The sequence below is a fragment of the Capsicum annuum genome, chromosome 9, assembly GCF_002878395.1.
Source record: "Capsicum annuum cultivar UCD-10X-F1 chromosome 9, UCD10Xv1.1, whole genome shotgun sequence".
NCBI classification, from domain to species: Eukaryota; Viridiplantae; Streptophyta; class Magnoliopsida; order Solanales; family Solanaceae; genus Capsicum; species Capsicum annuum.
In genome coordinates, this window is record NC_061119.1 from 37,063,165 (window position 1) to 37,083,939 (window position 20,775).

Below are 20,775 nucleotides of genomic sequence, written 5' to 3' on the forward strand. Positions count from 1 at the left end.
TTATATACTAATTTATAAAATATATACACATGTATACGTTAAATATATACGGCTATAGAAGATATATACACATATATACGCACCATTCAATATATATGTACTACATATATTGAATGGTGCATATATTTGTGTATATATCTTCTATAGACATGTATATTTAACGTATACATGTGTATATGTTTTATAAATTAGTATATAACTATATATATAGTGTTTGTGTATATTGTAGTGTATATATATTGTAGTATATTTTATTTAAAGTAGTACATATATTGAATGGTACGTATATATGTGTATATATCTTCTAAAGTAGTATATATTTAACGTATACGTGTGTATATGTTTTATAAATTAGTATATAGCTATATATAGTATGTGTGTATATATTGTAGTGTATATATATTATAGTATATTTTATTTAAAGTAGTACATCTATATTGAATGGTGCGTATATACGTGTATATATCTTCTATAGACGTATATATTTAACGTATACATATGTATATATTTTATAAAGTAGTATATAACTATAAATATATATATATATATATATATATATATATATATATATATATATGTATGTATATATATATTGTAGTATATTTTATTTAAAGTAGTACATATAAAAATGAATAATACTTGATAGTAAATTAATAATATATTAAAACTTAGTCATAATTAAATCCAATTTAAAAAAAAAACACTTAATCGGGCCGAGCCGGGCCGGTTAACCGGCTGGCCCTAACCGGGCTTGGTCCGGGCCGGGTTAACCGGGCCCAAATCAATAAAACCCCGGCCTGCTACCGCTACCCTAAAGTCCTAGGGCTTATTGGGGCGGGTCAAACCGGGTCGGTTTTCGTAAGTTGGTTGGGCCGGACCAGCCCAGCCCGCATGACCCTTTCTTTTTGGTTATCTTGTAGGAGCTACTTTTTTGATTTTCTGTTGAGCTTGAGCTGCGACTTCAACATCGGGTACTTCTTCTACCATCGACCCTATTCCCACTTAACTCCTCTTTTATGGCCACGTATTTAATTTCCGTCTAAGGAATGTGAAATCTTCTCATTTACATGATGATTATTTGTGGATTTATTCCGAAAATCATATATGATATACATGGGCAAAATCTATCTACAACCAATGGGCTTATGAATCTTGTCCAGGTCGGATTAGCCTCTGGTCCAATCCAATTCCGCAAAGTGGACTGGACCAATTGCCAGTTATGTTTCAATAGAGTGCTTCAAGCAAAATTTCAAATTTAACAATGACATAGGTTCAGGAAAGGAAAATCAAGAAGAGATTTAGAATAGAAAGTAAGATCCCTGAATACATTTTTGGAGAGTGAATCTATTCCACTATGCAGTAATAGCATGTCAACGTCTAGAGAACGGAACAACAACATGTAAACACTCATCTAAGTAAGGCTAAGTCAGAAATTTGATTCAAAACAAAATGTATTCACACCATATACTTTTTTTCCTTCCTTGACAGCTATTTTAGTTCCATTTTAATCTAGTGAAAATTTCTAAATTCTAGACCTTTAATAGTTCAAAAGTTTAATTAAACAATACAGATAACGTACAGAACAACTACTTCAATGTTGTATGAATGCACATACAATTCAATGGGGTTCAACTTATGTACTTTCAAAAAGAAATCAAGCAGCAAAAATATTGAAAATACAAAAATACTACTTACTGTCAAAGCAAAAGCTGTAAACTACACGCCATATACACCATTTCCATTCACCAGAGATCTCCAAACTCCATCATCATCATTAAACCGAACAAACTTTAACTTTCTACTACAGTAACCTGGAATAGGTATATAGTTTGATGCGAAGTTGTCCTCTTTGTGAGTGCTAAGAAATCTGAAGAATGAACATTAGTTTTTATTGTAATCTCAATGTTATCAACGTAAAGTACATTTTTGTAGCTAAAGGGTTTGCTGGTTATTGGCTCTTTAAGCTGCTAAAAGATGATGAACCAAAAGAAAGACATTAGTAGTAAATCATCGCTAATTTCCAGCAAAATTTGGCGCGTAGAACATTCGTTGGAAATTAGACAAGATCAGTTGAGGAAGGCCACAATTCTAGTCCAACACACGGGGCGGATCCAGGATTTTCAGTGAGGGGGTTCAGTAGTACATATACGGATTAGTCGAAGGGGATTTAACCTCTACTATTTATACATAATTTTTTTTCTACCATGTAAAAATAGTATAATTTTCCGATGAAGGGGTTCGGATGAACCCTGGACACTATGTAGATCTGCCACTACCAACACACATGTATTATAAGACCAATTTCAAGTCCTTTTTAGTCCACATAGAAAAAAAATTGTTTTTGTCCACATAGATAGGTTCAACTACTCAGCGAACCTAGGTGGAAACAACCTCTTTACCTCTAGGCTGGGGTAAGGTTTGCATACACCTACCCTTCCCAAACCTCATTTTGTGATATAACATTGGGTATATTGTTGTACATACAAGTTCAGTTATAATCAACTTGATCAGTCAAGTTAAAAGCAAAAACTCACTCCTTTTTATAAAGAAATCTGTATGTTCCATGCCAACTTCTCACTGCAGTGGAAAACATATGGGTGGATTCTGACAAACTGAACAACGAACAAATCAGACGACATAACATCCCTATCCACTATATTATACAGATAAAAACAAGAGCCAAACACGCACACACACACAACAGAAGAAAGCAGGTACACACATACATACAGTCCTCTTTCCTTACTGTCTTCATTCCTGAAAAAACTAACAAACAGTAGAAGCCATCTTTCTTCTTCCTTCTTCTTTTTTAACCAAATCAGAAATACACCTTTTCTTATTCCAAATATATAATAGTAGTACTAAATCTGTCAACTGGGTAGGGCTGGCCCATTTAGTCCAGCCCGATTAGATAGCCCGACCCGATCTGATCCGGTCCGGTGGGCCTCCGGTGATACAAGTACGACCACGAGGATGGACGTGAATGAGTGCGTAATGAATCCGTCCAAGAAAGTGTACAAGTGAAGTGTAAAAGAGGGCCTAAACACACCAAAATCAGCCCACTTCTTGCACTTGATGGGCACCTCATCCTTGAGGGGTATTATAGACATTTCACACTATTTTTATAATATCTATAAATAGAACCTTTTAGGGTTTCATTCATTAATTTTTATTGAATATTGAAAGTTGTAACATTTGAAACACTCTCTCATGTGAGAATGGCCCCATGGCCGAAACTTGTAACTAGGGCTTTCAACTTGAGTGTGGAACCACTCATGTTGGATTCAAGCTTGGAAACGTTGGATGCTTGGGAGATCTAGGTCACTCTTGTGCCAACGTAAGAGTTAGGTATTTGTTGTGTATGATGTTAAAGGTCCACGAGTGGAATAGACTTTTGGGTTGTTAAGATTATACCTTTAATTTGTCTAACTATCTATCCTTTTGTTCACTACCAGAAATTCGCTATTTTCCGACAGAAAAAAGTAGTCGGAAATTTCCGACTACTTCAGTCGGAAATCTTATTTTTTTATTTTTATTTTTTATAAAATATCTTTTCAATACTATTTGTGACAAAAACAGTCAGAATATTTGGCGGCAAATTCCGGGAAATATATATTCCGACTACGGTAGTCGAAAATATAAATAATTAAATAAATTATTTATTTAAATAAATTATTAAATATATGTTTCCGACTACTGTAGTCGGAAATACTAATAAATAAATAAATATAATACTAAATATATAATCAGTCCTTTATACAGAAATTAAATAATTATTTAAATATTATTTAATATATATTTTCGATTACTGTAGTCGAAAATACTAACAACTAAATAAAATTAATAATTAATTAAGTATATATCTGACCACTGTAGTCGGAAACATAAATAATTAAATAATGTATTATGAAATATATAATAAGTCCCTTATATGGAAATTAAATAATTATTTAAATAAATTATTAAATATATATTTTCTCCTACTATAGTCGAAAAAACTAATAACTAAATAAAATTAATAATTAATTAAATATATATCCGATCACTGTAGTCGGAAATGTAAATAATTAAATAAATATATTACTAAATGTATAATCAGTCCCTTATACGAAATTTAAAAAATAAGTAAAATAAATTATTAAATATATATTTCCGACTGCTATAGTCGGAAATACTAATAACTAAATAAATATATGATTTAATATATAATCATATCCTTATACAAAAAATCAATAATTAATTAAATATATTATTAATTAGATTTTCGATTACTTTAGTCGGAATATTTAATAATAAAATAAATATATTACTGTACTAAATATATTACAAAAAAGCTTCTCTATAAATATATTAAATGTATCCGACTACTTTAATCGGAAATATTGAATAATTAAATATATTCAACTTTATCCGACTATAGTAGTCGAAAGATTATATTTAATTATTAAAGTATTAAGCTGTAGTGGTTTCCTTCCTCTTTCACTTCACATTGCATCTCTCAAAACTAAATTAGGGCAAAGTGCATTCTTCTCTGTCCCTCTCTTCATTGAAACCATTGAAGCAGCCGAAGTGGTTGTCTTCCTCCATCGAAACTCCGGCAGCGGTATGAACTCTCTCTCCTTCTCTCTCTCACACACATAAACACTCACCATATTTAGACATCGAAACGCCCTCTTTCTTCCATGGCCCACCAGCAAAGTAGATGGAGCTGAGTGTAGCTTAATCGCCTCCATGGAGGATGAGCCGGCATATAAGGGTGTCTCCACGAATGACTCGCCCAGTGTTTTCATTTCCAAGCTGACAAATTTCTTTGTTGGTGAGAGTGCAGAGTAGGCTACCTCTGCTCTCTTTTGACCATTTTCGTTACCCCCTTCAATCTTTACACTCTTGGTAAGCACTATTTTTCTTTTATCTTGGGAAATTTTTGTTACTAAGTTGACAAGTTAGGAAAGCATTTCTCCTTTTTTTCTTACTTATTTGTGTTAAGAGTATATGATCTTTATTGATTCAATTTTTTGTTATATTCTTAAGCTACAAAAGAGGAAAGTATTGACAAGTGGTTAGTTATTATTGTTGTTATCAGTCTGTTATGTAAATTAAACTAGGGATTATTGGTTCAGTTTTTTTCTGGTTAGAGAGACTAACTTTGACGAATCTTCGAGGTCTGTATTAGTTCCTAATACTTCTAATCTTTCAAAGTCTACTCAGTGAGACACCTGCTGATGAATGTAGTTTCAATGTGGAGGCTAGTCAAAAGGGTCCTCCTCCTGCTCATTTAGTTGTCATGGTTAATGACATTATTGACAGGTGACTAGAAATCTTTAACTTAATTTTAATATAAGTGAAATTGGTCCAAACTTTGATTTGATGCAATTGAGTTGAGGGTCTTTTGAAAATAGCCTCTCTACCTCCACGACTACGAGGTAGGGGTACCCCAGACCCCACTTGTGCTATTACACTGGGTATTTTGTTATTGTAAACTGGTCCAACATATATCGTGGGTTTATATAGTTGACCTTAACTAGTTCTGGATAGTCATTTAGTAATTGTAGTTGTTCTATCTATTTTCAGTAGTAGTTGTAGATTAATCACTTGTAAATGTAGAAATTTTCGTTGATAATTTTAGTCCTAGCGTTGTGACTACTGATACATTTTATCAAGTAAATCAGATTGGTCGAAGATAAAAGATGGTACTAGCTAAAGAGAAGGATCAAGGAGATTTCCTTAAGACTCTCATACAAAGCGGAAAGGCAAAAAGAAGCTATGGTTGGAAAATTAGAAAAAGAAAAACATCAAAGGTAAGAAAATTTGAATTTTGACACCCCAGCAATTAAGATTTTTTCTAACTTTAAAACAAGAACTACATTCCATTTACTTACATAAAAGTAGTGAAATATTATCTTTATTTGTTTCTGTTTAGTAAGACAAAGATCATGAAGAGGTACAATAATGAGTTTATAAATTATATTTCAAAATTATGTGTAACATCACAGTTGGGCAAACAAATTTCAGTAATCTTGTATACCAAAGTTGTTCGCTTTTTTCATTAATTCGCAGATGATTGAAAGTATGCCGCCAAGAAATTTGTGAAGGCCTATCCACGAGCTATCATTGTTCATTGTAAGCTCCTGCTTTTTACACCATTCCCTGGTTCTATTTTATTTCTCTGTTTTGGTGTATTTGATTAAAGTTATATTCCAGTGTTTAATCTAATTACTTTGGAGTAGCAACTATCTGTTTGAAATGTCATATTTATATGTATGATTAACCAAAAAATAAAGGAAGGCATGTGTGCTTTGGTATGTAAGAAGAAATTAATGTTAACGCAAATAAGAGAACTGACAAACATAAGTAAGGACCATACTTGGAGATTAATCAAATATCAGCTCATTCTTGGAGAAAAAAATTAGTAAAAATTATCCCAACTCCAAAAACTAAATAACTAGAAGAATGAATTCGTTCCTTTATAGCAACGATCCCTCTGAGGTAGGGAAATTTATCTATGTACATTCTACCCTCCCTAGACCCCACAGTATAGGGACTCCACACTAAACCAGTTATGTTGTATTATAGCAGCAATCAAAGACTAGATGTATTGCCTATGACTTAATTAAGCTGGCACAAAAAAGAACAGAACCAACACTAGTGATTACTTTGTGGAGTACATGCTTGCAACTCGTAAACATGCATAACTTTCACTAGATGCAGATCGAGTAGAGCCACAAGTCAATCCATTCGTCAACAACACCCTAAATTAAAATCAACTAAATCGGCTACAATCCGCTATGTAAACTTATGATAAAAGAATCAGTGTACTATTATATCAACATATTATTAAGCTATATCCAGAGGAAGGTTATACAGTCAAACTAGAATCCTTCACTCTCCTTTGAAACAACGTAAGGGTCTTTGGTGATACATCAATGATGTAACATCGTAGTCTACCCGATTTTGACTTTTGACTTGAAAGAGCAAGTTTTTACCACTGTTGTTGAGTTGCAAAGTGAGGATCCATTGGGAAATCTATTCTAGAAAGACCAGTCGATCATAAATCTAATCTACTTGGGTCTTTTCCATACACTTAACTGAAGCTTCGAATATTATCTTGATCATAAATCTTGATCAGTGAATCTTCTATATTCTATTATTCTGATCTAAATTTGTTGATTCAAGCTCTAATTTCTGAATTAGAATTCTGTCGAAGTAATCTGCTAAGGCTATATGAGCACCTAAAGGCTTAATTTTTAATAATTTGCTGGTTTGAGTAACTGTTTATTTTGTTGTCTATCGAAAAGAAATAGCCTTCCTGGGGTAGTTTGATCTGCTTGAATTCAGATAATACATGTATTATCTCTTTCTATTTTCTTAGCTCATAAGTTGATGTTAGAATACCAGTAAGAAGTTGAAAGGGTAAATATTCTTCTCCGCTTAAGAAGTTAAACAGGAGATGAGATTCCTCCTCTTGAATGTAGGATACATCTTGGAACATACTCAGCTTTACCTTTAATGTTGAGTGAAACATAATCCATTTTCTGATGTCTTTTGCTGGAAATCCTCCTTGCATTATATCTTTTTCTAAAATTTTGCAGGAATATGAAAATAGGGGAAAAGAGCTCAATTTTCATTAGGTCTATGAAGAGACGCATAGGAAGAAAATGAAGGACGGTACAAGAGGAGATTGGGTCGAAACACATTCTAAGGATGCTAAGAAATGGAAGCAATGAAAAAGCAAACTATGGAATTGACACAGTAATGTGCAGCTAACGATGCCAAGTTTGCTAAATTTGAAGAGTTGGTTAAGAAACACATGCCTCAAGTATTTCAAGGAAGATAGTGAATATGATGATAATTAAATTGTAGTTATTGTTCTTGTTTTTGGTTGTGACATTTAGATGCTTAAACTATTTGATTTGATGTTTGTTTTGGATGTTTTAGAGTGGTTGTATTTATAAATTTTTGTCGTGTTTGATCCTATTGTGAAAAATACATTAGTTATGTTGTTTATAATTCGAGAGCAGTGTAAGCTAATGTAAGATTTAATTATACAATTATTGGGTGTATATTTTTATTAAAATTCTGACTAAAGTAATCGGAACAATAATTATTAATTAATATATATTAAATTTTTGACTATAATAGTCGGAATGAATATAATTATTAAATAATTATTTATTAAATTTCCGACTACAGTAGTCGGAATAATTGTATTTATTAAAAAATTATTTATTAAATTTTCGACTACAGTAGTCGAAATAATTATAATTATTAAATCATTATTTATTAAATTTTCGACTACAATAGTCGGAATAATTATAATTATTAAATTAATATTTATTAAATTTTCGACTACGTTTTCGACTATAATAGTCGGAAATTTCCGACTAAAGTAGTCAAAAATATTTTTTCGACAAGCTATATTCTAACTACCATAAAATAGTCGAAAAGTAGTCGAAACTACCTTATTTTCCGACCACATTCCGACTACATGAGTCATCGATAAAATGATGTTTTCTAGTAGTGGTTTTTTTTATAATCGTGTAGTAGTGTTGATGTTGTAACCGTGTGTTTGTGTTAATGTGCAATCCAAAATTTATTTATTGTTCATCTTGTTCTTGTTGTGTTGATACTGTTTTGGTGTTGAAAACACACCTCTTTATCTTGTTATTGTGTTGTTGATAGCGAATTCGAGAGTGGTCTTCAAAAGGGTCCTCAAATCCTTAAGATTAGTGGACTGTTTTGGAGTTGTTTTGTGTTTCCATTGTTCATCCCGTATCATCCGAGTTACTGGGCCGCCGGTCTCGGGCTGAGCCTTCTTAATTGAAAGGCCCGGTGGATCCGCCCAGTAACAAAATCGGACCAGGCCCACTGGTTACTTGGACCGGACCGACTCAATTTAATTAAATTTTTTTATATTGGCATGTGGGATGCTGCTGACTGTTCGAACGGTCAAATGGACCGTTGGCCCAATGACTATAATGCCGTTTGGGGTCCAACGGTCATTTGGCCTATTTTGCTTCAATTTTTTTAAAAAATAAATTTTTTTAATCCAAATTTTTTTCTATAAATACCCTACAATTTTAAATTATTTTTCACAAAAATCTTATTCTTTCATTCTCTCAACCTCTCTCAAATATTCTAATTGTCTCCTAAAGTGCTCAATTTTATTTTTTAATTTTGCGATCACAAATACAAGTGGAAGTTTTCTAAAGTCGCAACTTTCGGATACGTCCAAAATTTAATATTGTCGTTCCATCTCAAACTTTTAATTTTTAATTAGTGTATTAATTGTTGAATAATTTTTTTTATTTTTATGTATTTTGAATATTTTTTAGTTTAATTTATAATATGGATAAATTAAGAAACTTTGATAAAAGTGTCCTTTTTATTTCGAAAGTGGTAGTGGTAGTAAAAAATAAATTGGTGGTGGTTCCGGTAGAGGTAGTTCAAGTACTAGATATACCCGTGTGTCTTCGATACCAGTTAGTCAATCTTTTGAGAAAGAAATAGGTGTAGGTGCTCACAATATGAATTTTTAAGAATCTCAGAAAAATTATGATATAGAAGAAGAGAATGAAGTAGACGCGGTTAATATTGGCTCCTAAAATATATGGGATGAGGAGTAGTTGTTTCTTGGTCTATGTAAAATAGGACGTAAAATATATGATAAGATTTAGAGAACTATTCTTATTATATATAGGACGTTGAAGCCAATAATAATATATTTTAATTTTTTTTTATTGAATTATGAGATTATCAGAAGAGTCGAATGTAGATTCAGGTTTCGTACCTCGAAGGGATATATTTGGATTCTTGCTTTTCAAAAGTTCTCCTGCAACTTCTGCGGCGTAACCTCCACTTCTTCGAGGAGCTGTCCAATTTGATCAGACATATCATGCTGGTGAATCCCTAAGTAATTGAAAACCAATTGCTTAAACGCAGATAGCCTGCAGTATGACATGTGAATGTGCATGTCTATTCGTCCTGGCCTCAACAATAGTGGAGAGTACTGTTTCATTCTTTTGTTTGTCAAATTGTTACATTATTTTGTATAATTATAACTTCCATGGTAAGTAGGATTCGTGTTTATTTTATTAAAACTGCGACTACTTTTGCTTCTATTGCTATTTTTCGATTGATTCTTGATGAAGAGACACATCTTGGTTTGGTTCTTTTTGGTGCTTTTCTTAGCGTTCTTGGTATTTTTATTTGTGTTATGTAACCTAATCTTTTTAAAGTAATTGGATCTGTTGTTGGATTTGATAGGTAGGGGGTTTAATTTATTTTTTTAATGTAATTTTTAATCAAAAACAAAGGTCAATCGTGCTCACGTGGCATCTCAATGTTTTAGTTATATGTTTATGCAATTTATTTTGATCAATGAATCTTATTTGATTTCCTTGTTTTCATGTTCTATAAAAACTCACTTCAGCAATTTTATTTTAGTATTCATTGATCGATTATTTTGGCTCAATGTTTTGTAAGAATAATTTTGATGGATGAGGCAAAATCTTGCTAGATTTCTCCCAGAATCTTATCTCTCTATTGATCAGGTATATATTTATATATTCTTGTGTAGGTGAAGGGAGATTCATGTGTAGTATCATGTAATTCTTTTTCTAAAAAAAATAGAACTATTTATATCTATTTATAAGTTAACTAAAATTGATTCTAAAATTCTTTATATCATATACAACATGTACGAATGGTATGGTATGAAATCGTATACAAAAGTAAATTAGAAAAGGAGCAAAATAAGTGATAACTACTCAATTTGATAATACTATTTGAGCAGAATTTAACAATAATGAGAGTTATTGGGTAAAAACTTACACGCACCCGGTGTATACACCAAACTAATGTTCTTTATCATGGTTATGTAATTAAATTAAGTAAAATACATATTGATTAATCATGATTAAGTAGCATGAAACTACTTTTAGCTTTTGGCTTGTAACTTTTAAGTCACTTTGAAAAAACCACATCCAAATACCCCATTAAAAGAAACAACGACATTACATATACTTATACAACAAGTGTTGTATATAACAACTTTTGACTTACAAGTCTGACGGGAATTGCTTTCGAAAAACATTTTAACCATATGAGACATACGGTATTTCACCTACCCAGGCATTATGGGTTTGGCCAATATACTACATTGTATATAGTTTTTGAGGTGACCAATATTAAAACATTCCAAGTGACCAATATTATAAACAAATTATTTGGAAGTAATTTGATGGTTTAGCAATATCTTTTAAGTGGCAATACTAACAGTAAAGAGAACATAAGACCTTCTAAACATATCAAAAAACGTATAATAGAGTTTCAAATATAATTGAACACAATACTTTGGGGAATAAACAATGTCAATATTAAAGTTTTTACTCCCCATGAAAGTTAAACACTGGAGATTGACTTATCCTAAAGAAATAAGTACAGTACAAGCTCTTGAAAAAGCTAACAAATTATCTATTATTTCTGCAATATTAATAGCTAAACAAATGTCACATCTCCAACTCATGGGCTCTATAACCAACTTCACGAGATTTATTGCATGCCCAAGCAAAAACTTCAAGAATTCAAAAATTTGCGTTGTGTTAGCTCTATCGTGGCAAGTACAAAAGTTGAAAATAACCTTTGCATTCTTCTAACTCTGCAAGGAATAGTTGAATACGTTTTCTTGCAAGAAGAGGTAGCTATCTTCCAACAAATCAATGTTTACATACTGATAATCTTCGAAATTAAAGTGCCACCCTAAAATACAGAAGAATCACAAAATAGGTAAAGAGGTATATATATGCTTAACAATTTTTGTTTTTGAAGCTTAATAAGATATAAGTCCATGACATAGAAAACTTTAAATGAATACACCTAAGGAACAAGGAAAATCTATAAAAAAATAAAAAGAATAAAATGACATATTCTATTGTAAAAGAATGTCGAAGTGGCTGGTATCATCATACCATGGTACTCATCAACCAAAATTAATCCAAGCTTTTTCTAATTTAAATATTGGTAATAGGGTAAAATAGGGAATCAACAATAACTGATACCCTCAACAAAGTTGCCATATTTTTTAGATCATTAAGCATACACGTTAGCCTCTCCCGACTCGACGCGTGAGACTACACTTAAGAATATAAAAACATCAATCTTTAGAAAATGTAGACAAGCTAGAGGATAAGTTGATCAAAAGTCATCAACCAAAACAGGTTCAAGCAGCTCCAAGCGCGTCCAATATTGGCAACAGGGAAAAAGAGGTAAATCTACAATAAAAGATTACCTCAGCAAAGTTGCCCTTGTTTCATTTACTCTATTTAGTGTAGCTCCCAGATTATCAGCATAATTGACAACTAATCAAGTGAGATCTCACAAGTGGAGTATGGAAAAGACAGAATGTACACAGACGAATTAATTATCAGCATTATAGTATAATTAAAAGACCTTAAAATAGATTAGATCTTTCATTAATATATATATAGAACCCAACAAGCTATGACTAATCCAAACACGGGAAAATTCAAGTATACTGTAATGTTGCAACAGATTTAGAATATAGCGTAAAAATATAGCTATATATACACACACACATACATCCAACAAAAACCTAATTGTCAACAGTTGGAAAGCTACAATGACAATTTATCTCATGTCAATAATTCAATACGAAGATATATACATTTTCAAATGTTAATCAAAGATAATATTGTTGATTCTTATTAACGAGTTGGCAATACTTAAAGTAAATGTTTGATCTTGAAAAAGAACTAATTAAGCAGATTTTCAATTTCTATTTGATAATCCAAATAAATTGTATAAATATATTTATGTCAATTAAAAAAATTGCATTGATACAGAGATCAAAATTTTACAAAAATTTAAAATAGGGCTCTATAAGACAAGTCTAATATCTATCTTCAAAATGTAACGTCTGTTAGAATTTCTTGAAGTACTTTCACTGGATAACGTTAATAATCATTAAAAAAAGAGATAAATAAGAGTAATTAGTAGTATAGCTGCATAACCATATACCTCTATGTGTAAGAGATTATTAGACTCCATAGTATGTTTAATTCTGTGCTAACACTTAATCAACAAAATTATTTTCATCAAGAAAATATAGTGCATAGGTTGTTTAGTCTGTGGCATTATAACTACTCATGTCAACAAACAATATCATAAACTGACATAAGATATTTGATTGAAAAACTTAAGGAATTCGGAGAATATGTCAAGCATCTCTTAATCTTGCATTAAATGAATTTTATTTTATATAAAAATATTTTCATAGTCTATTATAGTTAAAACACTAACGAACTGTTGATGTGTTATTTTAAAAAAAGTTATATACTCTAATAAGGATACACACGCAAAGCGCGTACACTAAACTAGTTAATATAAAATGAAGGACCAGGAAGAAACAACGAAAATAATAGCTGTGAGTTTTTTGCCTTTCACTTTTGCTTATTTGGATGCTTTTATTCATTATATTCAAAAAATTTATAATCCTATGTTTATCAGTATTCCTAGAAGTACTTGTCGGACTGATATTGTTAGACTCCATGTACAATATATTTATTATTTATCTGTGTTATTGAAAAATATTCCATGTAGAATTGATTTAACTTCTGATCTTGGTCGTTCTATTAACAAAAATGATTATTTAACAATTACTTGTCACTGGATAGATAGTAATTTTGTTATGCGAAAACATATTCTGGCATTTTTGTATGATGAAGATTGTAGACGCACTGGAAGATTTATTTCTGAATCTATTTCTAAAGTTGCAAAATATTATGGTATTGAAAGAAAAGTTTTATGTATAGCTTTCGATAATGCATCTAACTACAAGGCTGCTGTTGGGTTGTTGAAAGTTGAACGTTCTCCGCCGTTACCTGAAATATTTCATGTTAAGTGTGCTTGTCATATATATAATTTAATCGTCAGATATGGTCTTGAATTTTTTGGGTTTTATATTGAAAAGGTCCGGCTTGCTGTTGGCTTTATTCAAGAAAATAATCGAAAAGCTAGAGTGAGAGAATTTAAAATCAAATGTGAACAAAATGGACTTAGACCGATATTTATGCCTGAAGAATGTGATACTAGATGGAATGCTACTTATACTTATTTAAAAACTTGTCTTGCTTATAAGGTTTCTATTTCAATGACCTTTAATTAATATTCTGGTTCTTTTCCTGAGTGTATGCTATATGATTCTGATTGGGCTGCAATTGATGATCTTGTTAAGTTTTTGGAAAAAAATTATATAGCTACGGTTGAATTCTCTGGTTCTTATTATCCTACTGTTTGTAATATTTTAGCTTATTTAGCCGACATTTATTGTTTGTTTAACGAATATAAGAATAAAGAAGGTTACAAAAAAGCTATTACTACTATGATTGCTAAATTTTAAAAATATTTTTATCGGTTTTTTCCAATTTATTTGATTGGAGCTATGATAAATCCATGTATGAAATATAATACTATGGCCGAATTTAGTTCTATTATTTATAATACTTTAGAGATACAGCTTAAAGAAGAACCTTCTTTGTTTACGGCTATTAGTGATGCGAATAGTTACATGAAAGCATTATATAACCATTATGCCGATTTACTTGATGAAGCCGTACCGACAAATATCACTTTAAGTGTCGCTCCCCAAGCTCCCGAGGAGCCATTATCTTCTAAAAGGCACATAGTAGTTATCCTGATAACTTTTTTTGATTTAAATGTTTGGGACATGATGCAATCTTCAACACACAGAAGAACTTCTCGGGAAGAGCTTAAATATTTTCTTCGACAGCCGATAGAGGATCGTAGAGCAAGGATCTATGTGCTGGATTGGTGGAAGAATAATGAAAGACAATATTCGATGCTTTCAAAACTACCTAGAGATATATTGAATGTTCCAGTGTCATCCGTTGTATCGGAGGGTGCTTTTAGTCAGGGACGACAACAACTTGGAGACAACCGATACTCATCGGGAAACAGTGCTATGAATGTTCTAGTTTGACTTAGAGGTTTGATTAGAGCGGAATGAAGAAATCAAGGAATGGAGGAGGAACCGAAAGACGAACAAAATCTTGAATAAATTATGACTTAAAGAGAGAACTCAACACAATCAAGTCCAATGCATGGTTTAGCCTTTGCCCCCGTTGATTTTGACTTTTATATGATAGTTTCCGTTAATATTAACATGCATGAGTTGAAAAAAATGATGCAAAATTTGTAGATTTTTCATTCATGTAAATTATAAGTTTTGGATCATTTTGCAATCAATAAAATACAACATTCATTCACTCCTTACCTATTTGTTTTCATTTAAATTAAATTTCTAGTTTGAATTAAGTACTTTCTATATATTAATATCAAACTTTACACTAAGTAATAAACATAACAAACATATATACAATAATGAAAAAATAAAAATAATGTTAGAAAATAGTACTTAGATAACCAGTATTGACATATAAAAATAATATAAGTTTATCTTTTAAGTATTTTATGTAAAATTATAATTTTTTTAATATATGTTCAAAATTTCAAGTATTATTATATTAACGTAAACATGTGCATGTGTTTTCAAAAGTAGTATTATATAGTGTACATATGTTGTATGTCTATAATTTTAAAAGTAGTATATATGTATATATATATATATATATATATATATATATATATATATTATATTATACATATATATGTATATATATTTTCTATAGACTCTAAAGTAGTATATATATACATGTGTATATATTTTCTAAAGTAGTATATATATCGTGTATATATGTTGTATGTATATTATTTCAAAAGTAGTATATGTATTATATTATACATATATATGTGTATATATTTTCTATAGACTCAAAAGTAGTATATATTTAATGTATACATGTGTATATGTTTTCTTAAGTAGTATATATAGTGTATATATGTTGTATGTATATTATTTCATGTAGTATATATATATTATATTCTGCGTATATATGTGTATATATTTTCTATAGACTCTAAAGTAGTATGTATTTAATGTATACACATATATATGTTTTCTAAAGTAGTATATATATAGTGTATATATGTTGTATGTATATTATTTATATCATATTGTATGTATATATGTGCATATATTTTCTATAGACTCTAAAGTAGTATACATTTAATGTATACATGTGTATATGTTTTCTAAAGTAGTATATATATAGTGTGTATATGTTTTCTAAAGTAGTATATATATAGTGTATATTTATTGTATGCATATTATTTCAAGTAGTATATATATATATTATATTATGCGTATATATGTGTATATATTTTCTATAAACTCTAAAGTTGTATATATTTAATATATACATGTGTATATATTTTCTAAAGTAGTATATATATAGTGTATATATGTTGTCTGTATATTATTTCAAGTAGTATATATATATATATATATATTATACATATATGTTGATGTGAACTTATGTACCGAACCCTAACGTTAAAACCCTAACATTCCATTTTAACTCTCACCCTTAACGTACTTTTCGTCTGACCAGCAGACTCCGGCGCCGACGATGGCGTAGACGCAATGGAAGCAGGTAAGGATTACTCCCTCTCCATATTTCTCTCCCCTCCAGTTCTTTCCCTCTAGTTCTCTCTATTTTTTTCCTCTTCATTCCCATTCTCTGTCTCATCGCTTTTTTCTTCAGAGGGATTAGGTACCGCCGGCTCGACTCCAGCGAAAGTGTAGGTGTCCATCAGTGGTAAAGCAGCTTGGTACGATGTAAGCTGGCGTCCAGATCCCGACAGTACCCAGAAGACTCTCCTGCGACACTCCGGCGACACTCCGGCGCTCACTAGTGGCGTTCTTTCAGGCGACTTTAATTCCAGCTACCAATTTTGACATCGTAATTACCAAAAACAGCAGAACACAGGAGCACTGGTGACATCTAAACTTTCACGTCTTAACTTTAATATTTAGTCATTACATATAGTTTGGTTTTCTATATTATTTTGTTTTTGCTGTTTGTTTTCTGTTTCCGTTCCTTGCTTTCGTTTCTGTTTCTTATTTTCTATTTGTTGTGTGTTTGTTCTAGGTTATAGGAGGATCAATGCACTTTTTGTGTGCCATCCTTTACTATTTTTATACCGTTGCTTTGTTCATTTTGTGCGTCGGTTTGGGGATTTATTTGGGTTTTGAGTAGTCGCTGAAGAGGTCGATGGTGGATTAGGGTCATGTCCGAGGAGGCTGGGGGTGGGGGCTATTTTGGGAGGGGGTGAGGAAGGAAGGGCTAGGGTGGGTTTGGGGTATAGGTCGGGCGTTAGGGAGGGTTCGATAAAGGGTATTAGAGATGGGTGACAGGTGAGAGAAGATAGGTTGAGGGTAGGGTCTTGAAATACTGGGCCTCTTCTGGGTAAGTCTGTAGAGCTGGTGAAGATTCTTACGAAAAGAAAGATTAATATTGCGTGTGTGCAGGAGACTAGGTGGATGGGATCTAAGGCTAAGGATGGGGATAGGTATAATTTTTGGTACTCAGGGAGTGATAGGCGTCAGAACGGAGTGGGCATCTTAGTGGATGAGGAGCTTAGAGGGCAGGTGGTGGAGGTTAAGAGGGTCAGTGATAGGCTGATAAAGATTAAGTTGGTCTTTGGGGATTTTTTTTTGCATGTGTGTAGTGTGTATGCACCATAGGTGGGCTTGGATGAGGAGGCAAAAGTGAATTTTTAGGAGGACTTGGACGAGGTGGTGAGAAGTGTGACTAGCTGGAGAAGATTGTCATAGTAGGGGTCTTCAATGGCCACATTGGGGTCTTACCGGAAGGTTATGATGATGTGCATGAAGGTTATCGTTTTGGTGACAGAAATGGTGATGGAGATTCTATGTTGGATTTTGTGAGAACCTTTGGGTTGGTGGTAGTGAATTCAAGTTTTTCAAAGAAGGAGGATCACCTAATTACCTTCTGAAGCGTGATAGCCAAGACTCAGATTGACTTTTCGCTGCTTAGGAAGGGGGATAGAGGGTTATATAAGGACTGTAAATTCATTTTGAGTGAGCATCTTTCGACCCGGCACAGGCTTCTAGTGATGGACATGTCTATCAAGAAGTGCAAGAAGACAAGGGCCGGGGAGTGTCATCCTAGAATTAAGTAGGGGGCTTGACGCTGGTTAGTGATTTGGAGATAAGGGAAAAGGTGGCAAGATTGAGGGCGTGGGTGTACAGGGGAGACATGGATACTACGTGGGATAAGGCTATCAGCTGCATCACGAAGACTACTAAAAAAGTGTTAGGTGTTTCGAAGGGTTAGGCAGGATGTCATAAGGGGGACTAGTGGTGGAATGAAGAAGTTAAGAAGAAAGTAGAGTTTAAGAAGGAGGCGTATGTTAAGTTGATTGAGAGTAAAGATGAAAAAGAGAAGCGGGTAAATAGGAAGGTCTACAAAGTAGCAAGGAAGGAGGCTAAGTTAGCAGTTACGGGTGCTAAGTCGGCCGCGTTCGAGAGTTTGTATGCGGGGTTAGAGGAGAAAGACAGGGAAAAGAGGTCGTATAGGCTTGATAAGTCTAGGGAGCGGAAGGATCATGACCTCGATCAAGTTAAGTGTATCAAGGGGAAGGATGGTAGTGTTTTAGTGGAGGATGTTCACATTAAGAAGAGATGGCAGGAATACTTTTATAAACTTTTGAACAGGAAAGGGGACAGAGGCATTGAGTTAGGGGAGCTGGCGCACTCGGAGGAGAGCCATGATTTCAGTTACTATTGGTATTTTAAGGTTGAGGAGGTCAGAGAGGCTATTCGTAAGATGTGGAGGGGTAGGGCGACGAGGCCTGACGAGATCCCGGTGGATTTTTTAAAGTATGCTGGTGAGGTAGGTTTAAGGTGGTTGACTATTTTGTTTAACAGTATTTTCAAGACTTTGAAAATGCCTGAGGCTTGGAGATGGAGTACGTTGATTAAGCTATATAAAAACAACGGTGACATTCAGAGTTACAACAACTATAGGGGTATTAAGCGTTTAAGTCACACTATAAAGATTTGGGAGAGAGTGGTTGAGCAGAGGATATGGAGGGTCATATCCGTTTCAGAGAATTAGTTTGGATTTATGACTGGTCATTCGATAACAAAGGTAATCCACCTGGTGAGGATATTGGTGGAGCAGTATAGAGAAAGGAAGAAAGATTTGCATATGGTATTTATCAACTTAGAAAAGACATGTAGTAAAGTCCCAAGGGAGGTTATTAGGATATGCTTGGAGGTGAGAGGGGTTTCGATAGCGTACATTAGAGCTATTAAGGAAATGTACGATGGAGAGAAGACCCGTATGAGGACGACGGGAGGAGACTTAGAGCATTTTTTGGTGGAGATAGGGTTGCACCAAGGATCGAGTCTTAGTCCGTTCTTATTTGTGTTGGTGATAGACGTATTAACGCGGAGCATTCAAGGCGAGGTGCCTTGGTGTATGTTATTTACAGATGATAAAGTTCTAATTGATGAAACGTGGGGGGAGGGGGGTGTAAATGACAAATTATAGGTTTGGAGGCAAACCCTTGAGTCCAAGGGGTTCAAGTTGAGTAGGTCCAAGACGGAGTATTTGGAATGCAAGTTTGGTAACTTGAGACAGGAGGATGAAGTAGTGGTGAGGTTGGACTCCCAGGATATCTGTAATACGGATAGTTTTAAGTATCTTGGGTCTACAATTCAGGGGAATGGTGAAATCAATGAAGATGTCTCTAAACGTATTGGAGAAGGTTAGATGAAGTGGAGGCTTGCCTCGGGAGTGTTTTGTGATAAGAAGGTGACCCTTAAGCTTAAAGGCAGATTCTATAGAGTGGAAGTCCGACTGGCCATGTTGTATGGGGTGGAGTATTAGCCTCTCAAGCACTCTCACATCCAAAAATTAAAGGTGATGGAAATAAGAATATTACGTTAGATGTGTGGGCTTACTAGAGGGGACAGAGTTAGGAATGATATTATCCGGGAGAAGGTGGGGGTAGCTTCGGTAGATGACAAGATGTGGGAAGGAAGACTGAGATGGTTTGGACATATAATGAGGAGGGGCATGGATGCCCCAGTCCGGAGGTGTGAGAAGCTAGTTATGGATAGTTTTAGGAGGAGTAGAAGTAGGCTGAAGAAATACTGGAGGGAGGTGATTAGACATGATATGGAGCAACTTCAGCTGACTGAGGATATGATCCTAGATAGGAAGGTGTGGAGGTCACGAATAAGGGTAGAAGGCTAATGGGAGTGTGTGGGTTGTAGCTTGCAGTCCGGGGTGTTATGGTGTAGCCGGGTTAGTAATTCGAGGCTTGTACATAGGTGTCCTTGGCTTGTGTGTGTATGGTACGACTAGGGGGGGCCCTATGTCTTATGTCATAGTCCCTATTTTCTTTTTTCGTATCGCTCTTATTTTTGCATATTTTGTAGATTTTTAATTTACTATTTCTTATTCCTGATTTTATTATGTCATCCATCCACTTGTTACTATCCTTTAGCTTGAGCCGGGGGTCTATCGAAAACATCCTCTCTACTTCTTCAGAGGTAGCGGTATGGTCTGTGTACATCTTACCCTCCCTAGACCCCACTTTTTTTGGAATACACTGGGTTTGTTGTTGTTGTTGTTGTACATATATATGCTTATATGTTTTCTAAAGTAGTATATATATAGCTTATATATGTTGTATGCATATTATTTTAAGTAATATATATATATATATATATATATATATATATATTATATTGTACGTATATATGTGTATATGTTTTCTATAGACACTAAAGTAGTATACATT

General features: G+C 33.1%; 1 long non-coding RNA gene across 1 annotated transcript; it reads left to right on the plus strand.

Moving 5' to 3' along the window:
• The first annotated feature begins 4,421 nt into the window (after positions 1-4,421).
• LOC107842874 lies at positions 4,422-7,972 on the plus strand. The gene is made up of 4 exons (XR_001666137.2): positions 4,422-4,890; positions 5,670-5,798; positions 6,058-6,120; positions 7,590-7,972. It is a non-coding gene; the product is annotated as an uncharacterized LOC107842874 (long non-coding RNA).
• Positions 7,973-20,775: the final 12,803 nt, after the last annotated feature.